The sequence below is a fragment of the Xiphophorus hellerii genome, chromosome 5, assembly GCF_003331165.1.
Source record: "Xiphophorus hellerii strain 12219 chromosome 5, Xiphophorus_hellerii-4.1, whole genome shotgun sequence".
Taxonomy (NCBI): domain Eukaryota; kingdom Metazoa; phylum Chordata; class Actinopteri; order Cyprinodontiformes; family Poeciliidae; genus Xiphophorus; species Xiphophorus hellerii.
This window is the reverse complement of record NC_045676.1, coordinates 19,750,465-19,764,463: the sequence shown is the minus strand read 5'-3', so window position 1 is coordinate 19,764,463 and position 13,999 is coordinate 19,750,465.

Genomic DNA, 13,999 nt, shown 5'->3' with positions numbered 1-13,999 from the left:
AAAAGACCATGAAGTAGGAAGATAGGGTCAGAAAAATGTCTCACATCTTTAGCAGGGAGTGGTACAGTTAAGATTAAATGATCAAAATTACAAATAAAGTTGAAATTTTTAAAGATTTTTGAAATAGATGTGGAAAATCACATTTTTGAACCGTGGCGAGTGAGGGTCTGGAATCAAGTCAGACGTCAGACTTCATGTGGGGATTTTTTGCTTGCTAAGCAGATTTTAAGCAGGTGTTGCAATAAAAGGCTGCATTTACCAAAAAGGAAGCTAAAAATATTAACCCCTCACACATTTTATTTTTGTTGGAGATGCCATTAGCTCTTAACATTTGTTTTTAACACTGAAGCATAAATCTGAAATGCAGAAAAACTGCAAATTGTTCTGTTATTCATGGGACAACTTGCTGCATGCAAAGTCTCGGGACAAATCAGAGAGCAGCTTGCCTCACTGCGTAATCTTCTCCACGCTAGGTTATGGTGCCATCGGAGCATGAAACAAGTGACAGCTGCCCAGAGGCTGCCGAGGCTTCAGCGAGCCGCAGAACAGGGACAGCAGAGCTCAAGGCCACATGACCGCAGATCTTAAAAAGAACATGTGGTACTGTACATGGTGACACCGATAAATAGCTACATCTTACAACACATACTCGCATTGTGACTTTAGAGGAAGGAAGTTTTTTTACTCTGAAAATTAAAAGAAACAATGTCAGCAGACTCACGTATCAACTCCACGGTTGTTTTGATTCAATTGGAAAGTTCAGTAGGAAGCTATTAATACGGGTTCACTTGTTTAAAAATATGTATAAGATTAATGAGGTGTGGTGATAAAGCTCCACAGGAACGTCATCATGTGCTCAATGACTCCGCTGGCTAAGCTGCAGACTAAAACATTGTGTTGCATAAAGTAGGACTAACTCAATCTTATTTCAGCAAGAACAATAAACAAATACCTCCAAGCAAATTGTGTGTAATGACCCAAAAACACATAACAGATGAATAATTTTATTGAAGTCGACAAGACCAAAGTTCATTGACCTTAATTGGCCTGTAGTGAACACTCAGGAATTTTTAATCAAGGTTCACATTAACAAACCTCGACCAAAAGCTGAGTTTAATCAGAGGATTGGATTTGAGCTGTGCGACTTAGCGTCCATTCATATTCTTCTTGAGTCATACATTTAATGGCTTTAGACTCGACTTATTCAAATTATAAAAGACTTGGATTTTAGGATGTCAAGTCAATGACTTCACATCGACTTGACCCCCTGGACATATAGTAAATAACCTGTGTATGTTTAGAGCACCCCAAAGTGCTTCACCCTACATTCAGTCATTCATCATTCACTTACATAGTGGTTCCCAAAGATTTTCAGGGGCCCCCTATGGATTACAATAAAACCCAAAAAAGAAAAAAAAAATCAACTGGGCACACACATTGTTCAACCAGACATAAACCTATACACATATTTTGTTTTCAAACTCCACTGAAGTTTATTCCACACTTCAAGTTGCAACAGAACAAACTACAAACCATCTTTACAGTGAAACATTTTTGTGTAACTATTTTTTTTTTCATTCATCCATACTGGTTCCCGCTCCCCTCCTGCAATGGACCTGCGCCCCACACTTTGGGAACCACTGCACTTACACACACTCATGCACCGGACTCAGAAAGACTTGATATCTTACACACCAAAGAGAACATGTGTTACAAAGAATAAATCTTGTAATAATGGAATCATGTGCCCACCCAATATTTGTCAGTATTCCCTCTTGTTGCTACAGAGAGTATCCAGCACCTGTCATGCTTTTTACTTACTTGCTTTTCTTTTCCATTCAACAATGACAGCAATGACTCTGACAGTGATAGAGGTCTTTCATCCACTATAAGGGAGGTCAGTGGAAAGTTGGAAAGTGGGGGAAAAGTTGCATGCAGCATCACTTGAACAATGGTTAGACTTCTATGGAGCATCATCTGTATCATAATGTAGAGGTACTTTTAGTCAGACAGCAGACATTTCGGATCAACTCTTATTTGCAATACAGGAGACAATGATGCTAGTGCTGACACTATTGTATCAACAGTTGCAATGGGTTGTCCAAAAGCAGCAGCTCTAAGAGGTGATGCTTTATCCTGAATCAAAAAGCCGATTCCCATCGAGAGAGAGCCAGCTCCCTTATTTTTTCTTTTACTGCTCAGCTCTCACTCACAGTAGCTCCGCCTTGTTCACAGCAGCACTTTGTTTTGATTGGCAGTATTGTGGCTTGTCTCCTTTTGGAGAGAGTCTCTTATGAAACAGACCAAATTCTAACTAAAAGGTGAAACCGCACCAGCACATCCGATCTGAGGCGTTTCATTTTATGGAATGCCAACCTGCACTGAGGACAAAGTTTGTTCCCGAGTTTCATTTTGTGTCTATCTAGGTTCTGTTTGGTAAATTTCTCATCAGTGTTTTGTTCATTTGTTTTTGAGTTAATTAAAAAATTTAAGTTTGCTTAAACTATTACTCAAAAGAACAAATACCTGCTTATGAAACATACCAAACACATGAAATTGGGAAAGCATAAGGCTTCTCAAAAGGACATTAAAGGCCAAAAAATTTATCATAAAAAAAGTTAAAATTTGCCAAAGTACAAATGATGATAGTTTAAGAACCTTCAGTGTACTGCATTTTTCAGTTTTTTATTTGTAAAACAATTTTTAAATCATGGATGATTTTCTTTGTTCTTCGCAATTGTTAACATGACATAACATTAAATTCCAATGAAATTTATGTTTGTGGTTGTAATGTGACAAAATATGTAAAATCTCAAGGGGCATAAACACTTTTGCAAGACACTGATTAAAATTTACAGGCGCATCACTGCTTGTTTGTTTGCTGTAGACAGACTGAAAATCAAGAAGTCTTGTGCTTGGTGACTTTTGGTTTGGAGATTCTCTCTCGACAAAGTCCCAATAATCCAGGCCTGCAGCTGGGATGCGTTTTATGTTCAGTGATACTTAGTTTGAATTCAAGAGTACCATCCTCCAGCAGTGGAGGTGAGCTTATAACATTGGCAGCATTATAATGAAAAGGCAACTCAAAAAGGAAACATTAATGGAGCTAAATGACATGGTGCTAGAAAAATCACTTCGTATAAAAACCTCTCAGCACCTAAGGTCAAACAAATCTGGTTTGTCATGTGAAATTAGAATTGCATTTTATGTGGCGAGTCGTTTTTTTCTGTAGGATTTGTACAGATGGAAGGAGCTCAACAGGAAAACATTAGCATATTTACAGATGTACACATTTATATCTGAGCCTTCCGAGAAGATTGCCTTCCATGCTGGAATGCCATAATAAATAATGTAGCAGGCCTTTTCTGAAAGCCAAGTTATAAGAACAGATGAAGCAAGCAACCCTGCGCTTGGTTTAGTGTGGCTAGTGTAATATTTATGCTCATAATTACTTTCTTTAGGCTGACAGGGATTTATAATTTATCCACAGAACTTTATTTGAGGAATTGGTTTGTAGAGTAAAGAAAGAAATATATTTGATCATTTAAGCGAGAAGAACATAGGCAATGTGAAAAATAATGCTTGCTTTCCCCTTTAACCTCACAATACAGTACATAATCAAAAGGTTTTGCCTGAGTAGTCTTAAGGTTTTGTTCCTGTAAGATATATTACTCATACTGAGACACTGATAAATGCAGAGAAAGAGTATAAACAGATGAGCGTCAATTCCAAGACATTTTTTGTGGTTCTCATACTTTTAGAAACACAGAATGCCATGAGCTGTTGCCTGAAAAAAAAAAACAACTATATTTAACCATTTCTGCTGAGTCATTTCAGCAGTCACTCTAAATCTATGACTTCATTTTATTTGAACTTTAACTTCCTACAGGGCTTGTGAAAAACACTTCATGAGGTGTTAAAGGCTGTCCTCCAGACGAGTCCTCTTCTAGTTCTCAATTCTTCCTCAGCATTTAGTTGATATTAACCAGGTGTGTCTAATGGTCTTAATCGCTACCAGATTCAACTTGCCACGAGTTGGTGATCAGCCGTCAGCTTTTCCCCTCTGTTCACACAGTGAGCTGCAGGCTTGAGGATGTGTTTACAGAATCAATCATAGCCCTCCGGGGTGAATGACTGAATCCCCTGGATCGCACTTCTTCCTTCTAGTCACAATCTCCTAGAAGGACTTGTAATTCAAGCTGATGCTCATTGCAGAAACGTATAAACAGTCAGAGCCTGCTCTCTTAACAGCTTGAAGCTGTAAAGAGGAAGTCATCCCACTCCTCAGGGAGAACTGCAGGCACTCAGCTCAGGGCTTGTGAATATCCCCCAAAAATAGTCTCACCTGGTTATGCCAAGGTAGGAGAAAATCAAGGCCTTCTCAGGGTATTGGTTGAAAAAAGCCCAGTATGTGGAGGTGAGCCCAACAATTCTCTGCAAGTGAAGCAACTGTCTGCATCCCAACCAATTCACAATGCCAGGACATGACAGGTTCAAGCCTCTTTTTTGCCTGTTAACCAGCTTACACCACACCCCATCTTAGCATCCCCCCTAAGACGAAGGGGGCTTTCTGTGAGCTTTGCCCAGCCAAGGATCCATGAGCCAACACACAATCAGACACTCGCTAGTAAGCTTCCCCAGTCCTGAGAGAGCAATGTTGTTTTTTTGTTTTGTTTTGTTTTTTTTTTTATCCCAAATCGTCTTTAGTTTTAAAGCATGTTTTCCCTTTTGTTCACTTTAGACACAATTGCACATTTGATTAAAGAAATATTTTAACATATAACTAACTAATATAATGGTACATTTGCAAATTGTATCTTCCCATTTGCAAACCAACATATCACAGAGTCCAAACTGTTGTTATCAAACAAACAAAAATGAAGCCCAAATGGAAAAAGTTAGTGAAAAACTAAGCAGACTCAAACTTTTAATTCAAAAGGCGTGTGCTTTCGTTTTACCAAGGCCTCCTTATCTAACTTCCTTTCATCTCTCCCTATAAATGCATTGCTGACTTTCCATCTTTATAAAATCCACTAACTTGTGGGATGTTTGAGGAGGAAGATGGAAAGAAGAAACAAAGATTGTGCCGTGGTCCACACAGCAGCTGAGAGGTGTTCCTCTGAAGCCTCGGTGGAGGCAGGAAATCACAAGATTTAATGTTCGATGTTAAACTGAGCAACACTTCAGACGGAGCAGTAGGAGGGAGCTGTGCAGCAACGCTGCACGCGTGGTGTAGCTGTTTTTATTAGTATTTTACATGGAAAATATATTATTCTGAGAGATTTTCTGGGAACAATATTGCAAGGTATTGCATCAAGTGCAATCATAAACTCACAAGTGTTTATGTTTGACTGTGTGATAATGAATAACAACCAAGTGCCATTTATCAAACAAAACCTTTTTGGTTCTCGAAATTCTGATCATGTTATCACTATTTAAATTTTTTTAAATCATTGCCCGTTTTTATTTTTTTTATACTTCAGTATGATAATCTTCCTTTAAAAAAAAGTATTAAAAAAGATCAACATTCACATTCACAGTTTATTCCAATTAGAAATAAATGTTTAGCAATTTGGTTTTTACTTTCCTGGATGTTTGTAATTTGCGCTAAATTCTCGATGCGCAGCACTGCTGACAGATTCTTCCTTTTACCCTCAATCAGAGAGTCTAGAAATTAAAATAAAATACTAGAAAGTCTTCCAACAATCCACAGAAATCAGAACAATACTTTCAGTTTCCAGCATGCATATACTCCATAATATTAGACCATTATTTTGTGAAAGCTGCCACTGTCAGGTACTGCAGAGGCTTCAGACAACTCAGTTCCAGGATAATATTAGAACAGATTTTAACTGCATGTGTGTGTGTGTGTGTGTGTGTGTGTGTGAGGGGGGGGGGGGGGGGGGGGGGGGGGGGGTGAGTGTGTGACAGACACACAGGGAGAGAAACTTATTGTAAGAGGTCATACAGTATGGCACCTGAGTTGCTGCAGTCTGAGTCAGATGCAAAAGCCTGAATCCTTGTGACAGTCTAATGTGTGTGTGCGTGGGTGGGCGTGTGTGTGTCTTGCATGTAGCAGAGATGGGTAAAATAAGGCAGAGTGAAGAGTCTGATTGTGTCTTACTCTGACTACCCAACCAGAACATTTTTGTGACAACTTCAAAGGTGCAGGATCACTGGAACTGTGTAGGTCCATGTGAATAAGCATGTGTGCAGGAGACGCATGTGTTCGCATGTGTCAAGGTACACGGTGTGCACAAATACAGACAGTTAGTCGCAATGAGTCAGATCCCTACTGCTCTCTGAGAATATTTTTTGTGACAGCTTCACTAAAACAGACAGGCAAGTGGAAATAAAATGACAGAATTGGTCTTACTTAGCGCCAGCTTCTGTCCCTCAGCGTTGAGTATTTGCATAGGTGGAGGTATTGTGTGGATTTTGTGTTTTCCTGTCGCGCCATTGCGTAAAACTGAAAAGTTCTCGGTTTGACAATAAGTTGGTCATTTTAACTGTGGAATGCAGAGGAAGAAGCATTTAGTTTATCTATTGAAGCTCCTCTTCAATGTCGCTACGTTATAGTTGTTTCAGAGCTCACAAACATTTGTACCACTGTGAGAGCCTTTGTAGATTTATTACAGCCCAAACACACGTTCAATAACTATTTTTAAAAAGACTACATCATAGAGTTAAGTAATGATTGAACAATAAGAATAAGCTTTTTTAGTGAAATAAATTACAATAAAAACAATAAATGAATGTATTGTTATCTGTGAGTTTTACTGTTTGTGTTTTTTCCCTATTTGAATTATAATTAGTCATTTTCAGGGATGACTTAGGTTTTCCTACTTTAATACTCTTCAGATGAAATGCTTTTCCCACCTCCCATCTTTTGTTGAAAAAACGCACTATTTCCATCCATCATTGTCTAAGATCTGCACCTGGGTTTTGCTCCTGAATGCACCACACCTGTTTTTCATTAATCACCAAATACATATTTTACCTGTAATGTTTTTTTTTTTCTCTGCTGGATCCTATTTTTATTTCTCTCACCTATTTGTGCAGTGGAGGGTTTATTACTCTGGGAACCTGAGTCAAGATTTAATGAACTTCCAACTGTAGTATCACTAGGCAAGTGCCGGCATGAGATGCTTATATTTTAATAACTTTGAATGTAGCAGCCACTGTATGAGCGTATCCTATTTTCTGAAAAACTTCATCAAGAATTTAATGCAGATGAGTGCTCCATAATCTACCTGCTTTTGATTAGAGAAAAATGCTCCTAAAATAATATAGCAAATGTTTATTTTAAAGTTTATTTTTTATGTTGATTTTGATGCATTAAAATTGTATATATAATGTTGTAGAATTAATAGTGGATGTTGCACAGATGTAGTTCTTTCAGCCAGCTAACAGGCAGTACACAGAAACAGATGGGGGAGGGGCAGTGTCATGTTCCATATAATCAAGCAAAACTGATCATTTGAACCCTGTTTGTGGCATTATTTTAAACTAACTTTAGGAATGGTGCAATGAAAATTTGTAATATTTTTTTTAAACTGCTTCTTAAGATCTGAGTATACTTGTGTTTAGTTTTAACAGATATTTGTATAATGCTCAATAGTTCATTTTTATCTTAGTTTTTGAACAAAAGAAGTTCAAGTGATTGAACCTATCACAAAAGCAATATGTTTGTCATATTTTTACCTGCATACTGTTTAGAACATATAAGGTAATATCTGATTTCTCTTCTGTACAGATAGTTTTATATAGTGACATGTCTGTAGTTTGATGCCTTTTGAAAATGAATCATTCCTTCACATCCCCTCTATGTCCAGTATGCTGGGATAACATTATTATATAAAACACGTTGCATCATCCTCTTTAAAAAGTTTCTCTTCTGTTAGTGATTATTGATAAAGCACGCACAGGTTTGTTTTTTTTGTTTTTTTTATCTATTCAGATGAGTGAATTATGAACCTTGATTTTTGCACTTTTGGTTTTTTTTATATATATATCTTTAAGGAATAGCTGCAATATTACCGACATAATAATGTTGCCTTGGAAGAAACATTATCTTGGAGGCCAATGTCGGGGAACTAACATTTATGTGCACAGACTGTAATCAGGTGAAGTGCTGTTGCAAAACATAAAGTTCAAAGTTTTAGATGGTTTACAGAATATTATTAGAGTACAAGATGGTACAGTTACCTCTGTAAATAAGTATAAGAATAATTTATACGCAAATTCTGAATGAATATTGATGGAAGGATGGCTCTGTAATAAATTGCAGAAAGAAACTTTATATTTTGGTGTCCTGTTTTAGAAATATACAATCCTTTCTTATGAAGCAGGCAATTATTGAAAATGATATTATTTCTGCCTTTTAACTGTAGTTTTTACATGAGCAGCTTTATAAATACATCTAAGCTATCCAGTCATGTGAACACTTCCTCCTAAGTGAAAAAAGATAATGTTTATCTGAATTTCTGTCCCTTTTTTCTCTTTCGTTTTAGTTTTTAGTACCTTTAAGCATCAACTGATGAACAAAATCAAAGCCAACATATATTTTCTCTCAATCTGTGTGTGTTGTCATAACCCCCCTCAGTCAGCACCCTCCTCTGTGGCCCTGCAATGTGCCGGGCAGCGGGCCCAGCAGGATCTTCCTCGCTTTTCCGAATCATTGATAATCGACCGGCTCAGGGAACGGAGGAGCGCAACAGCAGAGCGAGTACTATCCTGCCACTGCAGCTGCTCCTGGCTGCCACGGCAACTGGGGCAGAAAATCCGACTTATCGCTTTGTCATAATCAGCATTGTGGTTTCCGATCTCCGTGAACCTTTGTCTCCATGTTTTTGTCTGCCTGTTTCTCTGTATTCGTGGAGTTTTCTTCTTTCTTTTCCTAATCTGGTTGACTCACACAGCCACATTAAAGAACTACTTACCCTTCACCTTAGCGCCTCTTCAATGTTTCCACATAGAAATGTATATATATAGACTGGATGCATCACCTCGTAGAGAGAAATGAACTTTTTCGTTTCTCAGGTAGATTTGGAGGAGAAACTAAATACTTTGGTCTGTTCAAAGAAATAACAATGTTCTCAATCATGCATCTTCAAAACAACAAGAGAAAAGTGACATTTGCTCAGCCATCTAAGCCTTAATTTGAGTGCAATAAATTTCATATTTAAGGTTCAAGACCTGGAGGCTGGTTTGTAATTTGCATTCAAATGTGTAACCTGTACTCAGATATAAAAAGAAATATTTTTCTAATAGCTATAAGCATTCTCAATAAGTCATTTTCAATGACTGTATGACTTATTCCAGTATGACCTAGATTGCCCATTTTCCTCCCTTCCTGTCTTCTGTGTGTCTCTTCTTTCGTCCCTGTTGCCAGTTGAATCACTCTGATATGGATTCTGGTTCAATTAGTGGTTATTTTCTTTTTCTTTTTTCTTTTACGAAGGAGTTGTTCCTCGGGTGGAGGCCACTTTACCAGGTGGAGGGATTGTTGCACATTAGCTGCCCATGTTTCCATTGACTTTTTTTTATGGGTATTTTGAAGTATTGTGTTAGAAAGGGTTGATGCAAAAGGCAAAATTCAATATAACTTCCTCAATTTTGAAAATAAATTTTCACGCTTCCTTGAGGTGGGTTTTAGGCTTCTGAAAAAGGCAATGCGCCAAAGGGGAGATGGAAACACATTTACTAAATAAGTTCTAACGTAGAAAACATGCACCTGACTAATCAGCTGTTTCCAATGCTGGAATCATTAAAACTGCATTTATATCTCTGCATCTTCAGGACCAATCTTAGTTGACATGACAGAACAATGGCAACTTGTCTGACAGCAACACATTTCTAAAAAAGTGTTGCTATCAGTTCAGTTTCCTGAGTCATATTGTCCATGCTAGTTTGCAATCTCTTGAAGCCCTGCGTGAAGTCAACACCTGTCAAAATTACACTTTGCATTGCCTGGTTAATTCACTCCAAACCAGTAGGTGGAAACACACCTAATTCACATTTTCTTTTCCTTTTTTGTGACGTTTTAAAAGTTTGCTCAAAATTTGCATGACAGTTGGGTGGAAATTGATGATCTTTTAGCAAATGCCTTGATTGAACAAAAAGAAATGTAAACCTAAAACTGCCATGGAACAAATAAATTTGGGCTTAACTGTGGATTTAATCAAACATTGCCCAACGAGGAAGAAATAAAAAAAATAGACAAAATAAATACTTGAAAAATCAAACAAATAAAAAAAAAAACCATGAAGCCCAGAAAGCCACACAGAGGCTGGAATAAGCTCCACACTGATCATTGTTTATGTTTTCCTAACTGTTCTGAATCCAAAGGTCAGTGAATACACGGCCACACTGCGAAACAGATGTGGAACTGACTACAATTTAATTGAGTGCATAAAGATTGCCCTCTGTGGGGTGAAGGCAAGATGTATGTGTGCCACATTAGGTCTTTATGGTCACAGCAGCAGGGAGAGCACAGTGACTGAGGTGACAATCAACATGAATTATCACCTCTTCCTCAGGTTTGCAGTCAATTGGAGAGTCAGGGACAAAGAGATTTACTTTTAAATTTCACCATGCACAGCTATTTTTGTTTAATCGCTAAAGGAGAGAAAAAAGGTGAATCAAAAAACAGGTGAAAATGCATGAGAACATACAGAAAAATGAAGTGAACTAATTAATTCTTCTGTCTGAATCAATGGTAATTTCACGTTGCTTGTAATTAAGTCAGAAATCACTCTCCCTGCCTCCCTTCAGCTGTGATGACCCTAATGTGAACTCATTTTCTTGATTAAATTGGACTTTAAGTAGAGTGAGTCCAAGTGCAGAATCGCTCTGCAGCTTAAAGCCCATTTAAAAAAAAAATCCTCATTTTACCTTCTGCATCAGGAAATTATTGTCTTGACTCAATCATGTCCAGTTTGTTTGTACTGTTGCATATATGGTGCAGCCTCTCTGAGCTTCAAGTAAGTAGGAAGGTGGTGTTTACTTGATATGCATGTGACAGATTCCTCCCTGAACTCAAGTCTTGGCAATAGACAAGCAACAATCAGGTGCTGGTGTAAAAGAGCATTAAATCAAATGTACAAATCCCACCCATAACAGCCAAGTGGCAGATTGTCAACCGTGCCTGCCTGCCTGCTACAAACACATGTGCGTGTGTGTGTGTGTGTGTTCTGGGTGATTGTGAATGATCCATCTAATCCCAAGCTGCTCCGTGTTTGTGAGTGGGTGAGGAATGATTCACCTTTCAGCTCCTTCTACGACTGATGTTTGCTCTAACTTAATTAGGAGAGAGAGTAATAAGCTCACTACTGCACCAGTCGGTCTGAGTTGTGTGCAAGTCCACCAATTGCTAATTTGATTGCCTGGATAAATGACACACAGAAGATGAATCGGAGTGCTCTGCTCTCTAAGATGATCTTTGCTCTTCAATAAATCAACCTTCGTCACACTGTTGTATCCTCATCTTACATGACATAATACATCATATATCACCTGTACTAAAGCTCACTTGATCATGTACTGTAGGTCCAATTTTATTTTTGTTACTCCCTAATCACCCGGTAGTAGGAGGAAACCCCTCCAAAGGAGGTGGACATTTCTCTGTAAAAAACTGTGTGGAATTGACACCCAGATTAGCTCACCTCCTCACTCATTAGTGATTCAAACTTATAGCAATGTACTTCTCAACATTTTATGTATTAAGACACCATAGCAAAACTCTGAGCTGATTAACTAAAAGTTAAACATTTTATCAGTATATTTTGAGTGTATGGCTATTTTGGATTTTCAGGTCAGGATTGGTGAGAACCTGGAAAGTTGGTGGTTTGGAGGTTGTTGAGGTTAATCTTTACAGCTTCAAAATTAGACATTTTAAATTTCATGTTCATCATCAAATTGAATTGATCTGAAATTCATATGGCCCCAAAATCTGCTCAGCAGTGACAGAAACAATTATCTGTATGCGAGAATTGTCATTTAACTGCTTTATTTTGGGCATTTTAATTTAAACCTCGCTCCCGTTGTGGCACAAAACCCAACCAGTATAAAAGAAAAACTATTTTTGTCGGGTCTCAGTGATTTAATGGAAAATTTCTGCATCTTACAGCTTCAAAATTAGACATTTTAAATTTCATGTTCATCATCAAATTGAATTGATCTGAAATTCATATGGCCCCAAAATCTGCTCAGCAGTGACAGAAACAATTATCTGTATGCGAGAATTGTCATTTTACTGCTTTATTTTGGGCATTTTAATTTAAACCTCGCTCCCGTTGTGGCACAAAACCCAACCAGTATAAAAGAAAAACTATTTTTGTCGGGTCTCAGTGATTTAATGGAAAATTTCAAAGAAAATAATGACTAGAGAACCAGTCCCACACGGCTGCAGCTTTGACAGACTCAGACATGACCCAAGGGTCAGATGTCAGAAACAAGAGTTCTCTCATCAGATGCTCTGATGTATCCAGGCATCTTTTGGGGTATTTTCACAGAATATTTCTAAAAAATAAAACCATATCTCCATCATGGACACACAAATCTTTTTATACAGCCGTGCATCATGTCAATCACATCTTCTATCTGCCCATGTTTAGGGTCAGGTATTCTTAGGGCTAGGTATTTAAGATGTATGCATGAAGTCTCACACATCTTTTGAGACAGCAGTCTGCCACAGAGGATATTTTAGGTGAACAAAATTGAAGAGACAGACAGACAGACTTGAAACTCAGAAAATTGAGTTTTCTTTAGATTTAACAAATGATACTGAAAGGAGAGCAAAGTGAGTTTGATTTCTAATAGAGGGGACAGGAGTGTGTGCCACTGTCTCAAGTTCTTGCTTCTGAGATTTCCAAGGTGGTCAAAGATTGCTCACCTCTGTGTCAAGCTCAGATGAGGGAGTCTAGAAGGGTCCACCTTAACGAGATCTCTTAGGGGTTGAATGGCAGCTTGGAGATGAAGCTGGAGGCTGTGGTGCATGTGAACCTGCCTGGCCCTGCTGAACTCTTGATCAGTTTTTAGTTTTGGACTGAAACAAAAGCACACATGCACAAAGAAACAATATTTGACTTAATTGCTAAAAATGTTTTTGGAATCTATAGTTAAAAATAGGTTTTGGTCTTTCAGCTGTATTTCCTAATTCTCTTCTTTGACTTATATGTGAATGCCTTCATATTAAAGTAAACAACATGGAATAAATGAAGAAAATCATGTCAGTACTTGGATCTTTCAATTTTGGTTTTACGTCATTGCTCTTGCTTGCCAATAGTTGTGGTGTGTTGAGATGTTTTTTACTATTTTTACTCTGTATTTATCTCATTAGAAAGAAAGAAGTCAAACATTAAATGCTCATGCTACTTATAGCATCACACAAAGTACCACGTAAGAACAAAGAAATAAGAACAGCATGTGGGGCATTGAAAGACACGGCATGGCGTTGGGATGAAGTGCATGCATGTTACATTACCGGTACTCTCAACCTCTTTATGGTGATGCATGCCTACAAAGCTGTGTGATGGACTTCATTAAGGAAACCTACACATCACTCCTTCCTGAACGATAATGTGAGCCATTTATTTTAATGCTTCACAGTACCTGGAAACACTGCATACCTTGTAATCCAAGTTTAATAGATTAGTGGAGTCGTTCATTTACTCAAAGGGTCTGAGGCTCAGCAAAACCTATGCAGAATGTTGCTTATACACAGTCATTCAAGAAATGTATTTTCTCAGCAACGTTGAAGAAACTGGAGGATCTGAAGCCAATAGCAGTCAACAAATCTGGCCTTTATAGAAGAGCGCCATGATGAAAGCGGTTGTGGAAGGAAAGCCATTTGAAGTTTTCTCAAAGATAGAAAAGGGGCACAGCAAACATGTGGAAGGAAGTGCTTATGTCCCATAAGGTCAACATTTAATTTCTTGGCCTACAAATGAAATGCAACATGTGGCAGAAAACTAACATGCAGAGCACCCTGAACACC